Here is a 19207-nt window from a genome sequence, read left to right on the forward strand (position 1 = left end):
AAATGTTTGGACAGGGCTAAAAAAGCTCCAAGAGGGTTCAGAGATATTTATCAGGATTTACTAGGTTAAAATTAACAAAGAACACCCAGGCCCTTATGAAAACATGAAACACAACTACCCTGGAATAATAAAGTGAAAATAAACATGCACCATTATTATTCTTACTTTGTACTATGCTTGTTTAGCACCTTTACCTTATTTATGCATGATGGTGACCATCAAACGTGGGCACCTTATTTTCTCCATAGTACAAATAGAGAGACTGAAAATTAGACAGAATTGAAGTCATACACTTAATAAATGGGCAGAGATAAGATAAAAACAAATGTACCTAACTGAAACATTATGCTATTAGCCACTTCCCCCAGTTTGGTTCAAAGCTTTTTCTGTGTGCTGTTTAGGCTACAGTAATATCGGTCACATTTAGTCTTCTTTTCATGCTACCAGCTTTACAACTATCTTCCAAGATTGAAGTCCTGACTGTCCTACAATCAATTCTTCAAGTTATGCCAGCTGTTACATATTCACTGTTTCTTTATTTGCTTGAGGGTATCAGTGGCTGCCCTGAACTGCAAACCCTAACTGTCATTTTTGTACCCCTCCTACTCCTAAATTGCGTCCTACCACTTGGCACTTTCACGGTCATTGCTGCTTCTTCCAGACAGTATTATATTACATCCACAGACACCACTATTGAACCATCCCAAGTTACAAGAACCCCATGCTTTCGCAATGTCATGTACTTTATCATCATAGCTATCTGGGTTATGATGCTCATAGCCCATAGTTATGGGCTCCCTACCCCACAGACTGCCCCCAACTCTTCCAACAACCAAATTGCTAACTAACAGGTTGACTGAACAGCTTCTAGGTAGGAACAGAATGATCGAACTACACAGCCTTCTGCAGGCCACCACATCTCTCACTCTGGCTTTTGTCAGAGAAGAAAAACTCCAGATCACCTCAAGAGCTACAGAAGACACCCCTTTGTGGGCTCCACAGCTAGGTTTAAATCCTGTTCAGATAATTGGCACTTTCACTACGGCAGAAGAGTTCCTCAGTGACAGCTCCTCATAAGACAGAACTCTACAATAGTTGTGCAGTTAAGCTGGCTTTCAACAAAAGGGTTGCCTGTATTTAAATAATGAATGTTTAATACTTCTGAGCACCCTTGCTTCACCCCACCTTGTTTCTTCTGGCAGAGGACAGATAAATTCATCAACAATTTTTTCACCACCCTTTCACCAGTTCTCCAACTACTTTTCTCTATTATTATGGAAAATACAGAGATGCTGATCACTCAGTTTCCCTCCCCATGATTGTCCCCCTTCATATGCTGCCCACAGACTCAGACAAGCTCACTCAGCTCTAAACCCTTTGGCACACAATCATTCATCAGACATCAGAAGTGACTCCTACTACCCATTGTGTCAAATACTGCTAGATGCTGGAAATGCAGAGATGAAAATAACCTGTCTAGTAGGGAGAAGTACAATAATGTGTTCTAGTAGCAACGATAGTATTTTAACAGGCACAATGAAAGCATGAAAGAGGAACAGTCTGCTCTACTAAGGAGCTGGTCATTGAGATGACCAGAAGAGTGAAAATCGACAGTTAAGTTGATGTGTGCATGTGAAGGGAGGGAGTGGCAGGAGTTCCAAGCTGAAAGCATATGAAGGCAGCAGTGAATGACAGAGCCAGTCATGTTTGTTCTTCAGTCACTCGGTCATGTCCAGCTCTTTGCAACCCCATGGACTGCAGCACGCCAGCCTCCCCTGTGATGTTCGGGACTCAGCAAATTTTCTCAGGAGCATGATGTGTGTGGTAGAGACAGAAGTTGGGCAAATGGCTGAGAAATTAACAGCGCAAGAGCAAAGGGTGATGCTTGATTGTAAATGGTCTTGTATACGACACTAAGAGCTTGGACTTAATCCTTAAGCAAAGAAAGACCATAAAAATGTTTTCAGTGGAAGAATTATTTCATAGTTGGATTTCAGCAACATCAGTATGGCATAGATTGGAGGGCAAGATATCAGGTAGTAAAGCAGACACTGGGAGTTCCTAATCACTATCATTCCCTTCTTGCTTCCTATCAGAACCTCCCTCTGTGTAATTAGCCATCCCCAGTCCCAGCCTGGGAAACTCAACATTCAAAAAACTAAGATCATGGCATCTGGTCCCATAATTTCATAGCATATAGATGGGGAAACAATGGAAACAGTGAAAGACTTTATTTCTTGGGCTCCAAAATCACTGCTAATGGTGACTGCAACCATGAAATTAAAAGACGCTTGCTCCTTGGAAGGAAAGCTATGACCAACCTAGACAGCATATTACTTTGCCGACAAAGGTCCATCTAGTCAAATCTGTGGTTTTCACAGTAGTCATGTGTGGATGTGAGAGTTGGACTATAAAGAAGGCAGAGCACCAAAGAATTGATGCTTTTGAACCATGGTGTTAGAGAAGACTCTTGAGAGTCCCCTGAACTGTAAGATCACACTGGTCCATCCTAAAGGAAATCAACTGTGAATATTCATTGGAAGGACTGATGCTGAAGGTGAAGCTCCAATACTTTGGCCATCTGATGCAAAGAGCTGACTCATTGGAAAAGACCCTGATGCTGGGCAAGATTGAAGGCAAAAGGAGAAGAGGGTGGCAAAGGATGAGATGGTTGGATGGCATCACTGACTCAAAGGACATGAGTTTGAGCAAGCTCTGGGAGATAGTGAAGGAGAGGGAAGAATGGTGTGCCACAGTCCATGGGGTCACAAAGAATCGGACACAACCGAGCAACTGAACAACAAGTCCCAAACGAAGGAGCCTGACTGGTTCAAGGCAATCATAAGTGGTTCTTTTTCTCTTGCCAGTGATGGCTTTTATACATGTTGTGTGTAATACAATATTGCTAATAAAACCAGAGGGGCAGTCTGTTGGGAGCTACTGGAAAATTTTATGCCTTTTAAGACAGACACACAAGAAAGATGTTACTTCCTTCTTGGAAATGATTAAATTTAAATGTGATGTTCAGAGGAATTGGATTAAAACACCTCAGAATCTCACTACCTCCAGCATTTCAGCCAATTTGAATAGGATTTCCTCCTACTTGAGGCCAAAGTTATCTTAACTGGTACAAGTGGGGAAACTAATTGGAAAATATTTGCAATACTCTAGAAAAGACACAGTAAGAATGAGAACTAAGAATCAGCTGTGGGACAAAGGGGAAGAGAAGAGCCGCAAAAATGCTGGATTCATAGACACGAAAGAATTTGGAAACTGGAAAGTGTAAGAAAAGGTCGAGACTGACTCTGGGTTCCTGGCTGAGGTGATGTTTCTAACACCTTCAGTTTTTGCAGCTAGAATGGAATGCTTGCTTGCCTTGCTGACCAGCCATAGTGGCTGTAGAAACTGCTTATGCTGGTCTTTGAAAAGTGGAGCTGTTCCACTGCTGCTCACAGAGCCTGCAGCAGAGGCTTCTCCTGTCCCTCACATTGTGCATGGGTACAAGTGAACAGTGCCCACTTTACTGAGGCCACATGCGCTTTCTCCCCTGCCTCCTACTGCTGCTGAGGCACTACAGCCCCCATCTGGCACGCAGGCAGCTGCACCTCGGAGAGTAAGGGAGGTAACCCTGGGGGCACGCTCCACCAGTGGGAGATGGCAGCCAATGGAGAAACCATTCTCCTCCCCAACCCATGAACTATCTGAAGACAAAGTGGTTTCCTATGATCTCTCTGAAGATGTCTTGTGACACTGAGCATTCAGTTTTTCATCAAGCGTTGGCCAGCTCAGTAACACCCCCCTGCAACACACCTGCCCTCCCTCTTTCCCTGCCTTGCCCCTGCTCTGGGGAGACTGCCCTCCCTAAGATAGTCCTAGCACATAAGCCTTTCCTGCATGATCTGTGATTTGGAGATCTGAGGCTAAGAAAACAGTAGTCCTTAAACAAAATTCAATGTCTGTTGACATTTTTCTTTAATTCTGTCTTTCCTGGATTTTTGTTCTTCTAAATTCTAAACCTAAGCTATTACTCTGGAGTTGAGTGACTGTGTCAGCACCTCAGATTTAGGAAATTAAGCAAAAAGAAGACACAGGCACAAGCTCTAGGTTCACCGATGTCCAAGTCCTAGTTCAGTGCTGGAGAAGACCAGGTTCTGGTATAGTACTTTGCTTTGTCAAATTTAACTGCTTTTACTGACTTGATTCTCTTTATCTATTTACATTCTCATCTTGCAAAGTAGATATTAACACAAAGACATCTACGTTAGAAGTTCCTGCTGTACTGAGCCTTTAACAAAGTCAGTAACAAATAACAAAGTCAGTAGTTGCTCCAAATCAGTCTTTCGTGCCACTGTCTTATACGGAATGTGAAAGGTTCAGAAATTCAACCCTAGGATGTTCTTAAAATGCACTGCCTTTTGTGGGAAGGGACTCCACCAGGCAGAAGTTAATAGTAAGCTAACCAATAAAACCATATCAGTGAAAACAAAGTTCTTTTTTGCCCTGGCTCCCTCCCATGCGCGGCTGAGGCACTGAGAATTTCCCCTTAGGCAATCTGTGCCTTCTTTAATGGTTTTGCAAAAGTGGCATCTGGTATGATCGCTATTAGCACCACTTAGCAGATATTTCTGGTTCTCCTTATGGGCACATGGCTGGACTGCATCCCTTGCCCTTTAGAAATCAGGAATAACCAGGAGCCTGGTGGACTACAGCCTGTGGGTTGCAAAGAGTCAGACATGACTGAGCACACACATGACTCGCTGTGGCCCATGTAATGTGCCAGGACTTAAGATGGGTCACTTCTGGGAGGAAGACTGAAGAATGAGGAGTGTGCTTTGCCACACACCCCTTCTCTCGGCAACAGGAATGTCACACATGGAGGCGGCTTCCTCAGCCTGGGTCTCAGGGTGAGAATGAGACAAAACACAGCCCTCAGCTGACCCACAGTGGATTAAACAAGCAATATATGACGCTCTACTGGTTTAAACCACAGAGGTCTGAGGACTGACTGTTACAGCAGCATAACCTAGTTCACCCCAACAAGCCCAGCTAAACCATCCCCCTGCAGTGCTGATGATTTCTGATTCAGATTCCCCAGTGTGTTCACAGAACTCTGATGCTGTGCTGAGACTCTGGTACAGCAGTTCACTAAATTCTTACAGTCATCATATGTTAAGTGTTCTTAACTCATTTTAAAATTGACTTCCAAAAGATTAAGGTCAAATGTCAGCATCTTGAAAGGTACAGAGACTGGTTTGGAGCACAGTTATCTTGACTAGAAAACCCATCTACTACATTAAAGCCCCTAGCTCCCTCTTTTCCAAATGCCCTGAAAAACAGTCTGTGATTGTTGTTTATTCAGGCTTCTTGGCTCGCCTTGAAAGCTGCACTTTGCTTTCATACCAAATGAAAGCACTTTCCTGTGCTGGCTCTGGCATCTCTCTCCAGTGCCCTCACAGGAGCAGAGTCTATCCAAGCTCAGGAGAATCCTGGCTCAGACACACCATCTGCTTCACTCACTCGCATTCAGGAAATCTACGCGGGGGCCCCCTCAGGACTTCAGGGGCCAAAGAGATCGTTAAAACCAAGATCCATTTCTACCTCTACCTCCTCACCTGAACTACAGAGAATCGATCTCAGGGATGAGTTTTTGTGGCAGACGATCTAACATGAACCTTGGCCTCTGCATCAGGCTGAAGTAGTGTCCTCCAAAATTCATGTCTACCCAGGATCCGTGAACGTGACTGTATTTGGAAATACGGTTTTTACAGATATATCAAATTAAGAGTATCATAACTGGACTAGGGAGAGCCCTAAAGGCCTGGCGCCATTACAAGGAGAGGGAGATTTACACAGAAACATAAGACACACAGGGAGAATGCCACCCGACAAAGATGAGACTGGAGTGATGCATTTTTAAGAAACACTGAGGACCGCCAGCAACCCCAAGAAGCAGGGAAAGGGGAGGGAGGATCTTCCTCTAGAGCACTCAGAGGGAGCATGGGCTTGCTGGCATCCTGATTTTGGACTTCTGACCTCTGGAACTGGAAGAGAATAAATTTCTACTGTTCTAAGCTACCTAGTTTGCAGTAATTTGTTATGACAGCCCCAGGAAAGTAAAACAGCCTCCAAAGTCCAAGTCAAAGGGAAATATAATACAGACACAAAACAGACACACAGGATATACACAAAAAACATACACAAAACAGATACATATACATGTGTACATGTATCACAGAGACTGCTTTTCACAATCACATCCTATCCTCATACACATTCCAAAAATCACATAAATAAAATATCAGTCTGATTACCAACCCAGAACATATAAAGAATGATTTTACATTGCTCCTAAAATCACTGTGCAGTCCTAGCAGACCCAGAGTTCACATACAGCTCTTCCACTTAGGAGCCATGTGCCTTAAAGCAAGTCAGTCAAATTTATGTATCTCTGGTCCCTTTATCTACATCATGAGGCTAATAACATATCTTGAATTTGTCAGGTGGTGTGGTTGGCGCTTATCATTCTTTGGTGCCTCTCTGAACTCTCATCTGAACCCTCTTCCTTTGCTTGGGGAATGGCCCACTTTGGAGGCACACACCCCCAACCTGGGAAGCTCAGGGGTCTCGTGCTCTTTCCCAGCATCCCTGTGGCATGAGTGAGGCTCTACAGGTAAGATGCACTTTGCACACAGAATCCACGCTGGTGGATCAAGGGCATCTCCAGGTTCCAGCAGCGCAACAGAGAACGGTTCTAAGGCCATCACTCAAGGGCAGTATTGGGTGAGGCTACGTATGCTGGGGTGTCAACGTCTGGCTACACTGATGTCTCCCAGAGATCAATTCTATAGCATGATTTTGGAAATTATTTTTGGTCTTGTAGCCTCCATGTCTAGTTATCTGATGATCTGCATACTTTTAGGAAATTCTTTTTTTGCTCTTTATTTTCTTAAGTTAGCAGAGTTGGTTTCTAATGCTGGCAGCTAAGAACCCTGACTAACATACAAGGATTATAACGAGAGAAGCTATGCAAAGCACCTAGCAGGAGTCACTTTCTTTCTTCCCACTTTCCTACATAGCTTTAAATGAGGGTTCTGCTGTCAATGGTTAACAATACTTGGGGGTGAGAAGTGCAGGATTTGAAGAATGGATAAAGAAAATGTGGTATACACACAAAATGGAATATTATATTGTCTTTAAAAAGGAGATCTTGCCATGTGTGACATGGGGCTTCCCAGGTGGCTCGGTGGTAAAGAATCCGCCCGCCTATGCAGGAGACATGGGTTTGATCCCTGGGTTGGGAAGAGCCCCTGGAGAAGGGAACGGTAACCCCCTCCAGTATCCTTGCTTGGAAAATCCTATGGACATAAGAGCCTGGGGGACTACAGTCCATGAGGTCGCAGAGAGCAGGACATGACTGAGCATGCATGCATGCATGCACCCCATGTGCAACAACATGGCTGAGCCTGGAGGACATTATATTAAGTGGAATAAGTCAGACACAGAGGGATGAATACTGCATGATTTCACGTATATGAAGCATAGTATAGAAGCAGAGTAGAATGGTGGTTGTTGCCAGTGGCTGGAGAGAGAGGAAAACAGGAAAGTATTAGTCAAAAGGTACAAAGTTTCGGTTATGGAGGATGAATCATTCTTATTTCCTAGACATCTATTTCACAGCTCAGTGCCTATAGTTACCAATACCATAGCTGCATGTGTACATGCTCAGTCGTGTCCAACTCTTTGCAGCCCCTTGGATGGTAGCCCACCAGGCTTCTCTGTCCCTGGGATTCTCCAGGCAAGAATACTGGAGTGGGTTGCCATACCCTCCTCCAGAGGATCTTTTCAAATCATAGATCGAACCCAAGTTTCCTGCATCTCCTGCATTGGCAGGCAGATTCTTTACCGTTGAGCCACATGGGAAGCCCCTCATGGGTGTATGCGTATCTCCAAACTCATCAAGTTGTATACATTAAATATGTACAGCTTTCTGTCTGTGCTTCATACCTCATTAGACAGTTTAACTTTTTTTTCAGGAAGTGAGACCTTTTTTAACAGGTATCAACATGACTATCTGGCAGGCATGTGCTGAGGCCTTTACTCCCTCTGTGATGAAGGCTGGCCCTCATTCATGCACCAGGCTGAACAAATAAAGCAGCAGCAGTGTTTTAAAGTCAGAGAATTTCAGAGCAGGATCAGGTACAGATATTCAACCAGACTGATGATAAGTTCACACCAAAGAAAACTCACAGTGGACAAGCCAGAAGCTGAGGCTCTGCGAATCTGCACATCATCTGACAATCCGAACAGGTGGCTTTGAATGTTTGTTGTAGTTATTTATGTTTTCTTTTAAGCCTTTAAATCCCTGAATCCCTTCCGTCTAAGTCCACCTCACTTGTGGATGCATGAAGCAGCTGGGGATTCTCTCCTTTACTGAAAATGATGATTTTTTTAAAAAATAATAAGCTCCCAGCTCCTGCTTACTCTCACAAGTTTCCAGCAACTGGCACCCTGACAAATGAAGTGTCAAAACATTTCCAAATTAAAACCCTATGGCTCATATAGCCCCACACCTTCAGCAGGATGGACTTTCCCTGCTTGTTCCGAACGCATACTCAGACACTAAGAATAGCCAGATGGCAATTAACAGAAACTCTGAGGAGGGCAGTGGAGTGGGTTCCAGCAGGGTCAGTTTCTTGGACAGATTCCAAATGGAGTTCTCAGCCAGCAGTGCTCCTGCCAAGGAAGGATTTTCATTAAAACGGCATGGAGGAGGCAGAATGAAAAATCAAGATTCGAAAGATTTAAAATTATTGCTGAGGTGGAAACTTCAGTACCATCCCTGAGACCATTGATAACAATAATACTTGATACTAAGGACTGAAATGATATTTGAGGCCATGTACTGAGCATTTCCTATGCAGTGTATCATCCTGATCTCACAAGGACTCTAGGAAGTAACTGTTGCTCTCACAGACAAGGAAATGGAAGCCCAGAGATGGTAGATAACCTGTCAAGATCTCAAGGCAAACAGGATAAAGGTCTATGGCAGGTGCACAGTAAGTGGCCAAGTTGGAGTTTGAACTCAGTGCTCTGGCCCCAAAACCCACGAATTTAACCGCGGTACAATGCTGCCTCATACATGCATGGGGGTGTTTTAAGTAACCACAATCATTCCGTCCTAAGCCCAGAGAAACAAGTCTCTCTTTGCAATTTCAGCCAACATTCCCATGAGCAACCTCCCTTCCACAGGTTATGTGCACTAACTGGGTTCAACTTCTGGCCTTCTCATTTATTAGTTGTATAAATTCAGGTAAATTATCAACATTCCCAAGTCTTAGCTCTCTCATCTCTAAAACGGCAAAAGTACTAGTCTCTAATTAAGCTGTAATGATTAAAAAAAAAAGAAAAAACTGCTGCAACTGAATTTTTGTGCCCTCCAAAATCCACAGGTTGATACCCCAACCCCCAAGGTGAAGGAATTTGAATACATGGCCTTTGGGTGGTGATTAGGTCACAAGACCAGAGTCCTCATGGTGGGATTAGTGTCCTTATAAGAGGAAACAGAGGATGGCTTGCTTCCTCTCCCTCTTATGTGAGGACACGGCAAGAAGGTTGCTGTCCACAAACCAGGAAAGAACCCTCAGTCACCAGCTCTACAGGGACAATGATCTTGGACTATAAGAAATCAATGCTGTGTTAAGACACGCTTAAGACATGCTGTCTAGAGTATTTTGTTACAGCATCCTAAACTAGGAAATTGTGTATGAAAAGCTAGCTCTTGGTGTGGTGCTTGCACATGCTAAGTTCTTCAATAAATAGTAGCCACTGGGACGGAAAAGACCCTGATGGTGGGAAAGACTGAAGGCAGAAGGAGGATGAGATGAGTTTGAGCAAAGCCTGGGAGACAGTGAAGGATAGGGAAGCCTAGTATGCTGCAGTCGATCGAGCTGCAGAGTCAGACACGACTTAGTGACTGAAAAACAACAAAAAAATTTATCATTCTAAACCCAAGCCCTTTTAGGTAATCAGTTTCAATGAGCAAGAAAACAAGAACTTAGTGAAAATGTAGCATCCTCCATGGACTCAAGGGGGTTATTCTAGGATGGTCTTCAGTATGATGAAGCAAACAAAAAAGGACTGGTGGGTCTGGGGTTTGTGGTGGATCTGGTAGGTCTGGAGTTAGGGTGACCAACCATCCTGGTTTGTCTGGGACTGAGGGGATTCCTGGGACATTACAACTGGGATAACTTGTTCTTTCGGTTTTCAGAGGGGAGGAGATACTTTCAGGAGTGGACCAGACTGGAAACAAGAGAGCTCACCTCCCCTTCCTCTTTTTACCTCTTAACAGAAGTGACCTATCTGCCTGGTGATGCTGGAAACCAGTCTGAGCTCGCAGAGCACTGTACTTAGAAGAGGCCAGCCTGTGCAGGGCACTGTACTTGGAAGGGCCAGCCTGTCTACCCTCTTCCCAAGCATGTGTTCTTGAGTCTCCCATGTGGAAGCTTGCTGGGTGGGCTCAGGACCTGTCTGGGTAGACCAGACGTTCAGAACACAAGTGAGTGGAAAAATTTAATTTGGGGGAAAATGGGTGGGAACCCTGGACACATGTCCAAGCCCCATACTGCAAATAGCATTGCCAACAATAAAGCTGATACTGTGATTTCTACCTGACATCTGTGTCTATTTCTAAACTGGTTCAGAATTCAGAGGGGGAAAGGGATATAATTAATTATCAAACATGTCATTAGTTATCACCTTCATAAACCCCAACAGATGGATGCCTATTTTATTTCACTGTCAGAAAGACCCATTCCAGGCTGGCAAGAAGAAAGTATTTCATAAAATCCAATAAGGTTAGAGGAGGGAGGGACTTTAGAGAAGATCTGGTCAATATTTTTATTTTCATATATGAAAAGAAATACAAATGAAATAGTAAAGTGACAAAATCCCTGTGAGATTCTGTGAAAAACTCATCAAATGCAGATTAGTAGTAGTTTGGGGAGTGGTCTTTAAAGCTACAATAAGAATTAAAAACAGATTATAGATAATATAGAAAATAGGCTACAGATTAAAGAAAACAGATTAGAGATTAAATTTCAGAAGGAGAGAAATTTCCCAAAAGTTTTACTTCCAAGAAACCTCTTCAAACCATCGAGAAGCAACCAACAGTTGAGAGCTGAATTATACCAACTGTCAAGATAATGCTAAGACTTAGGTCAGTTAGACTGCTTATCCACAATTCTGAATACCAGGTAGGGTGTCAGAATAAACAAGCTCTGTCCTTCTGTCCTCATCATGCCTACCTATCATAACTGATCCTGCTCAGTAGGAATGTTTACTTCCTCACTGTTGGTTAACAGTGAGGAATGCCCACTGGCAGAGGAAAGGTCCTGGTACCTCAACACATGAGACCCTTTGATTAGATATGGCCATTTCTGGTCATACCTTCTTCTCTTGCCCACCAGAGTACCTATGTTCGACTTTTTGAAAATGTCTAGTTTTGGGTAAGTCAGAGAAAGCCCACCTCACTCTGACTGTCTCACTAAATGCAGCTATAAAACCTGGATAGAATGCATGGAGCAGCTACCTGAAGCCTGTGAAAAGTCAACAGAGGTGGGGAGACTGGGGAAGATGATCAGAGTTTCAAATACTACTGAGCCATGTATCTCGTTACCCTCAACCGGGGCCTGAACTCAACACACCAGCTGAGGAGGCCAGGGTGCAGGCAAAGGAGCTCTAGCTGGGAGAAGGGAACCCCTAATGCCCAAAGAGAGTGTGAAAATTCTAGTTTTTCCCTTGCTCTTTTTTTTTCTTTTCCTCTCCCCACCCTTCCTTTCTTTTTCCCTTTTCGCCCTTCTTCTATGCTCCAGCCCAGAAATCTTAAGGAGTCATATCATTACATCAGCCCACACTATAAGAGAAGGGACACTTCCTCTGCCTTCAGTGGTGCCACAGATCCGAAAGGCAGGGACCAAGCCTCATTGCTTCCTTTCCTCTCTTTGTCCTCTCTCTGCTTGGTGATACCTAGGCAAGGCCATGGACGTGCGTGGCAGAGGGAGCCTTTTGGCCAGAGACTAAAAAGTGGTCCCAGGGAACCAGAAAGTACCAGGGAGACATGGAGAGGAAGGAACTGGGCAAAGAAACCCCAACATTCACCCTCAAACTGTACATGCACGGATCTGATCTTAATTAGCACATCAAAACTCTGAGAACTCTACCGAGGTGCCAGACTGACCGCTGGGTGACACGCACATGGGATAGAGCCAGATGGCACCGTGAAGACTTTGAGGTGAAATGACGGGGAAACCAGAGCCCCCAGATCAACTAGTGGTGTGAGTCTAACCAGGCTGAATGAATCCTCAACCGGAAATATCAACACTCTCTATAGGCTTCAAACAAGACCCAGGGTCTCCTAATATAATAACCAAGATGTATGTAAAACAACCCCAAATTCCCTGCCATAGGAAGACTAAGGGAAGTACCAATTTCCTGGGAACAGATAATTAACTGTAGTGAACACAGCAGTGACACAGATGTTAGAATTATCTGGCAAATCTTTCAAGTCACTATTATAACAAAAGCTCCAAGCATCAATCATAAACACTACTGATTCAAGGGAAAAATAAGTGGTCTTAGTCAAGAAATACATGACATAAAGAAGAGCCAAATGGAAATTTTAGAACTGAAAAAGTCAATAAACAAAATTAAAAGTTTTCTGATGGGTTCAATAGCAGAATGGATATGAGAGCAGAAAACAAACCAACTTCAAGCTGGGCGCCTCTGTGTCACTATTTTTTCATGTGTCTTTTCTCTGCTTTAATTAACTATTTCACCACCATAAACTACATCAGGATTTAGCAGTTTACACTAGAACCAATATATTATTTCTCCCAGCTCTGTGGGAAGGCTGGGCAGTTTCTCTATGGGTCTTGCCTGGATTCACTCCTGTTTCTGCATTCAGCTGGAGAGGTGGTTGGACAGGAAGATCCAGCCTGGCCTCACTCATCAGCCTGGCAGTTGGCACTGGCTACTGACTGGACTTCCTCACTTCTCCACCTGACCTCCCAATATCAAGTGAGCTAGACAGGGCTTATTGTCATTATGGTGGTCTCAGTGTGCCAAGATGGTGAATGAAGCCAGAAGTCTCATGAAGACGGAGGCTCTGAAATGCACACAACGTCATCTTTGTCATATTCTACTGATCGAAATACATCCCAAGGATTGCACAGAGATGAAGGACAAAAAACAAAACTATCTGTTCATGAAAGGAGCAGCTATACAATTTTGCAAACATGTGTGAACACAGGGATGAGCTCCTGATTTCACTCTTCTACCACATTCCTCCTGCAGAATTAATGCTGCAAATCTCAAAGGCCACTGATCTACAGTGACTATGGCAGGAGATGAGATTCTGAGGCTCAGAGAAATATAATGCTTTGCCTAAGATCACAAAGCTAGTAAGTGGGAAAATATGAAACTAGATTCCAGGACTGCTGATTCACTGACCCCTGATCTTGTTTTCTGAGATGAGCTATATAGTATTTGGAACACTTTGGCTGTTTAACAGGTAGGAAAATAATGGACAACACTCGTACTGTGTGTTAGCAATCATTCATCATTCAGATCCATTTTGTGAAGGAAATAAATGCAGGCACTTATGGAGTTTATGAAAAAAAAAGTGAAGTAAAGTGATACAATAAGAGCTATTCATTATGTAGCAATAAAGCTCCTAACCTGTTCTGTGCATCAAAACACGGTGCATTCAGCCTCTCGCGTTCCGGGCACTCCAAGCTCAACTCCCTTTGGAGGTAAAATTCACGTAACATACAATTAGCTATTAACCATTTTAAAGTGTCCAATTCAGTGGCTTTTGGTGCGTTCACTATGATATGCAACCATTACATCTAGCAAGACACCTTCAGCCCCTCACAAAAGGCACTGTACCCACTAGGCAGCCACGCCCCAAGTCCCTTTCCCCCGGCCCCTGGGAATCACCACACTGCCTTCTCTCCATGGATTTCTATTCTGGATACTTCCTATATATGGAATCATATGAGCTTTGTAACTGGCTTCTTTCACTGAGCATGTTTCCATAGTTCATCCGCATTGCAGCGTGTATCAGCATTACATTCCTTTTTATGAACAATATAAATATAAGCTGCTGCTGCTGCTAAGTCACTTCAGTCGTGTGCAACTCTGTGTGACCCCATTAGATGGCAGCCCACCAGGCTCCCCAATCCCTGGGATTCTCCAGGCAAGAACACTGGAGTGGGTTGCCATTTCCTTCTCCAATGCATGAAAGTGAAAAGTGAAAGTGAAGTCATTCAGCCATGTCCGACTCTTGGTGACCCCATGGGCTGCAGCCTACCAGGCTCCACTGTCCATGGGATTTTCCAGGCAAGAGTACTGGAGTGGGTTGCCATTGCCTTCTCTATAAATATAAGCAATATTCACAATATTCCACTATATGGATATACCGTGCTTTGGTCATCTATTTATCAGTTGATGGGCATTTGGAATTCTTCCACTTTTTGACTAATGTGAACAGTGCTGTTATGATCATTCATGTACAAATGGTTATTTCAATATCTGCTTTTAATTCCTTCCATTAGGTATATAGTTAAAGCTGAATTTTGAGTCCAGTTTTTGATAAGGCTTCTTTAATTGGTTTGAGATTAATAACCTGATGCCAGTATTACCTTATTTCTAAAGTCAGTGTGGTTCTGGAGGATGGCTCTGTGGTAAGTGGCTGTCATCACAAAATCTTGTATAACGTTCTGCTGCTGGGAAAGGCTGCCATAAAACTTTAAGGGAAAAAGAAAGAGAGGGAGAGTAAACGTGCCACAAGGCAGGACCTTCACGAACACATACAGCCACCAGGGTCAAGGCACACTTGAGGGGAGCTGAGGCTCAGAGGCTCTAACTCTCAGGGGAACGGAGGCTCTGAGACACGGGTGAACTGTCCACACCGGCCCTATGTATAAGGCCCATAATTCTAAGAGACGCCAGACTTCACTCTTGCTCCATACTATGGATTCAGGCCTCGTTCTTGACCAACTAGTGTTGGGGGGTCCTTCCCAAAGCAGAGGCTGAAAGCACAGTGCAGTTCAGTCACTCAGGCGTGTCCAACCCATTGCGACCCCATGGACTGCAGCGTGCCAGGCCTCCCTGTCCATCACCAACTCCCAGAGTTTATTCAAACTCATGTCCATTGAGTCTCTGATGCCATCAAACCATCTGATCCTCTGTCATCCCCTTCTCCTCCTGCCTTCAGTCTTTCCCAGCATCAGAGTCTTTTTAAATAAGTCAGTTCTTTGCATCAGGTGACCATAGGATTTAGAGTTTCAGCTTTAGCACCAGTCCTTCCAATGAATATTCAGGACTCATTTTCTTTAAGATGGACTGGTTGGATCTCCTTTCAGTCCAAGGGACTCTCAACAGTCTTCTCCAACACCACAGTTCAAAAGCATCAATTCTTCGGCACTCAGCTTTCTTTATAGTCCAACACTCACATCCATACATGACTACTGGAAAAACCATAGACTTGACTAGATGGACTTTTGTTGGAAAAGTAATGTCTCTGCTTTTTAATATGCTGTCTAGGTTGGTCATAACTTTTCTTCCAAGGAGCAACCGTCTTTTAATTTCATGGTTGCAGTCACCATCTACAGTGATTTTCGAGCCCCCCAAAATAAAGTCTGTCACTGTTTCCCCATCAATCTTCCATGAAGTGATGGGACCAGATGCCATGATCTTAGTTTTCTGAACGTTGAGGTTTAAGCCAACTCTTTCACTCTCCTCTTTCACTTTCATCAAGAGGCTCTTTAGTTTTTCTTTGCTTTCTGCCATAAGGGTGGTATCATCTGCATATCTGAGGTTATTGATATTTCTCCTGGAAATTTTGATTCCAGCTTATGCTTCAATCAGCCAGCATTTCTCAGGATGTACTCTGTATATAAGTTAAATAAGCAGGGTGACAATATACAGCCTTGATGTACTCCTTTCCTGATTTGGAACCAGTCTGTTTTTCCATGTCCAGTTCTAACTGTTGCTTCTTGACTTGCATACAGATTTCTCAGGAGGCAGGTCAGGTGGTCTGGTATTCACATCTCTTGAAGAATTCTCCACAGTTTGTTGTGATCCACACAGTCAAAGGCTTTGGCATAGTCAATAAAGAAGTAGATGTTTTTCTGGAACTCTCTTGCTTTTCCGATGATCCAGCAGATGTTGGAAATTTGATCTCTGGTTCCTCTGCCTTTTCTAAATCCAACTTGAACACCGGGATATTCATGGTTCACATATTGTTGAAGCCTGGCTTGGAGAATTTTGAGCATTACTTTATTAGCATGTGAGATGAGTGTAATTGTGCGGTGGTTTGAACATTCTTTGGCATTGCCTTTCTTTGGGATTGGAATGAAAACTGACCTTTTCCAGTCCTGTGGCCACTGCTGAGTTTTCCAAATTTGCTGGCATGTTGAGTGCAGCACTTTCATAGCATCATATTTTAGATTCAGCTCAACCTTAATTCTATCACCTCCACTAGCTTTGTTTGTAGTGGTGCTTCCTAAGGCCCATTTGACTTTGTATTCCAGGATGTCTGGCTCTAAGTGACTGATCACACCATCATGATTATCTGGGTCATAAAGATCTTTTCTGTATAGCTCTTCTGTGTATTCTTGCCACTTCTTAGTATCTTCTGCTTCTGTTAGGTCCATACCATTTCCATACCATTTCTGTCCTTTATCGAGCCCATCTTTGCATGAAATGTTCCCTTGGTATCTCTAATTTTCCTGAAGAGAGCTCTAGTCTTTCCCATTCTATTTTCCTCTATTTCTCTGCATTGATCACTGAGGAAGGTTTTCTTATCTCTCCTTGCTACTCTTTGGAACTCTGCATTCAAATGAACACAACTTTCCTTTTCTACTTTGCCTTTTGCTTCTCTTCTTTTCCCAGCTATTTGTTAGACCTCCTCAGACAGCCATTTTGCTCTTTTGCATTTCTTTTTCTTGGGGATGGTCTTGATTCCTGTCTCCTGTACAATGTCACGAACCTCCATCCATAGTTCTTCAGGCACTCTATCAGATCTAATCCCTTGAATCTATTTGTCACTTCCACTGTATAATCGTAAGGGATTTGATTAAGTTATACCTGAATGGTCTAGTGGTTTTCCCTACTTTCTTCAATTTCAGTCTGAATTTGGCAATAAGGAGTTCATTATCTGAGCCACAGTCAGCTCCTGGTCTTGTTTTTGCTGACTGTATAGAGCTTCTCCATCTTTGGCTGCAAAGAATATAATCAGTCTGATTTTGGTATTGACCATCTGGTGATGTCCATGTGTAAAGTCTTCTTTTGTGTTGTTGGAAGAGGGTGTTTGCTATGACAAGTACGTTCTCTTGGCAAAACTCTATTAGCCTTTTCCCTGCTTCATTCTGTAGTCCAAGGCCAAATTTGCCTGTTACTCCAAGTGTTTCTTGACTTCCTACTTTTGCACTCCAGTCCCCTATAATGAAAAGGTCATCTTTTTTGGGTGTTAGTTCTAGAAGGTCTTATAGGTCTTCATAGAACAATTCAACTTCAGCATTACTGGTCAGGGCATAGACTTGGATTCCTGTGATAGTGAATGGTTTGCCTTGGAAATGAACAGAGATCATCCTGTCATTTTTGAGATTGCATCCAAATACTGCATTTCGGACTCTTCTGTTGACTATGATGGCTAGTCCATTTCTTCTAAGGGATTCTTGCCCACAGTAGTAGATATAATGGTCATCTGAGTTAAATTCACTCATTCCAATTCATTTTTAGTTTGCTGATTCCTAAAATGCCAATGTTTTATCTTGGCATCTCCTGTTTGACCACTTTCAGTTTGCCTTGATTCATGGACCTAACGTTCCAGGTTCCTATGCAGTATTGCTCTTTACAGCATCAGACTTTACTTCCATTACCAGTTACATCCACAACTGGGTGTTGTTTTTCTTTGGCTCTCTCTCTTCATTCTTTCTGGAGTTATTTCTCCACCGATCTCCAGTAGCATATTGGGCACCTACCAACCTGGGCAGTTTATCTTTCAGTGTCCTATCTTTTTGCCTTTTCATACTGTTCATGGGGTTATTAAGGCAAGAATACTGAAGGGGCTTGCCACTCCCTTCTCCAGTGGAGCACGTATTGTCAGAAGTCTCCACCATGACCTACACTTGGCCCTACACAGCATGGCTCATAGTTTCCTTGAGTTAGACAAAGCTGTGGTCCATGTGATCAGATTGGTCATGAAAAATACAGGGGCCGTTCTGGTGGTCCAGTGGTTTAGAATTTGCCTTGCAATGCAGGGGATATGGGTTCAATCCCTGGTAGGAGAATTTAGATCCACTATGCCACAGAGCAACTAAGCCCACATGTGGCAATTAGAGAGTCCGTGTGCTGCAATCATGGGTCCCACAGGAGGCAGTGAAGATCCTGCATGCTACAACTAAGACTCACTCCACTGGAAAAAGAATTAAAGAGATAAGTGAGAGAGAAAGGGGCCAAGGCCAAAAGGGATGGCCCTGAAGAGTCCCATCAGCCTAGAGAGAAAGCAAAGTCTTGGATAGAAATCCCAGGAGAGGGTGGGGATGCAGCAGAGGGCACTGACGGTAGTAGCCTGAGGAAGCACATCAGCTGGGTGGTGTGTGCATATAAGTGCACGAGCATGAGTCAGGAATAAATATTTTGACTTTAATGGTCACCATTTGGGAGAGTTTGCTATGTGCTGGGCACCATCCTAAGTGCTTCACTTATATCCTCTAATCAAATTACATAACCACAACAATCAGATGAAATATGTTCCCCTCGAGGAGCTAAGACGGCAGAGGAATAGGACAGGGAGAACACTTTCTCCCCCACAAATTCATCAAAAGAACATTTAAACGCAGAGTAAATTCCACAAAACAACTTCTGAATGCCGGCAGAGGACATCAGGCACCCAGAAAAGCAACCCAAGTCTTCGAAAGGAGAGAAAAGAAATACAGCTCCACCCACCAGAACACCGACACAAGCTTCCCTAACCAAGAAACCTTGACAAGCCACCTGTACAAACCCACAAAGAGCGAGGAAACACCACAATAAAGAGAACTCCACAAACTGCCAGAATACAGAAAGGACACCCCAAACTCAGCAATTTAAACAAGATGAAGAGACAGAGGAATACCCAGCAGATAAAGGAACAGGATAAATG

General features: G+C 43.5%; 1 pseudogene; it reads right to left on the bottom strand.

Moving 5' to 3' along the window:
• The window catches only part of LOC105003524, a 172783-nt pseudogene that overhangs the window by 110806 nt on the left and 42770 nt on the right, over positions 1–19207 (bottom strand).

Source organism: Bison bison, unplaced genomic scaffold (assembly GCF_000754665.1).
Source record: "Bison bison bison isolate TAMUID 2011002044 unplaced genomic scaffold, Bison_UMD1.0 scf7180017864469, whole genome shotgun sequence".
Taxonomy (NCBI): domain Eukaryota; kingdom Metazoa; phylum Chordata; class Mammalia; order Artiodactyla; family Bovidae; genus Bison; species Bison bison.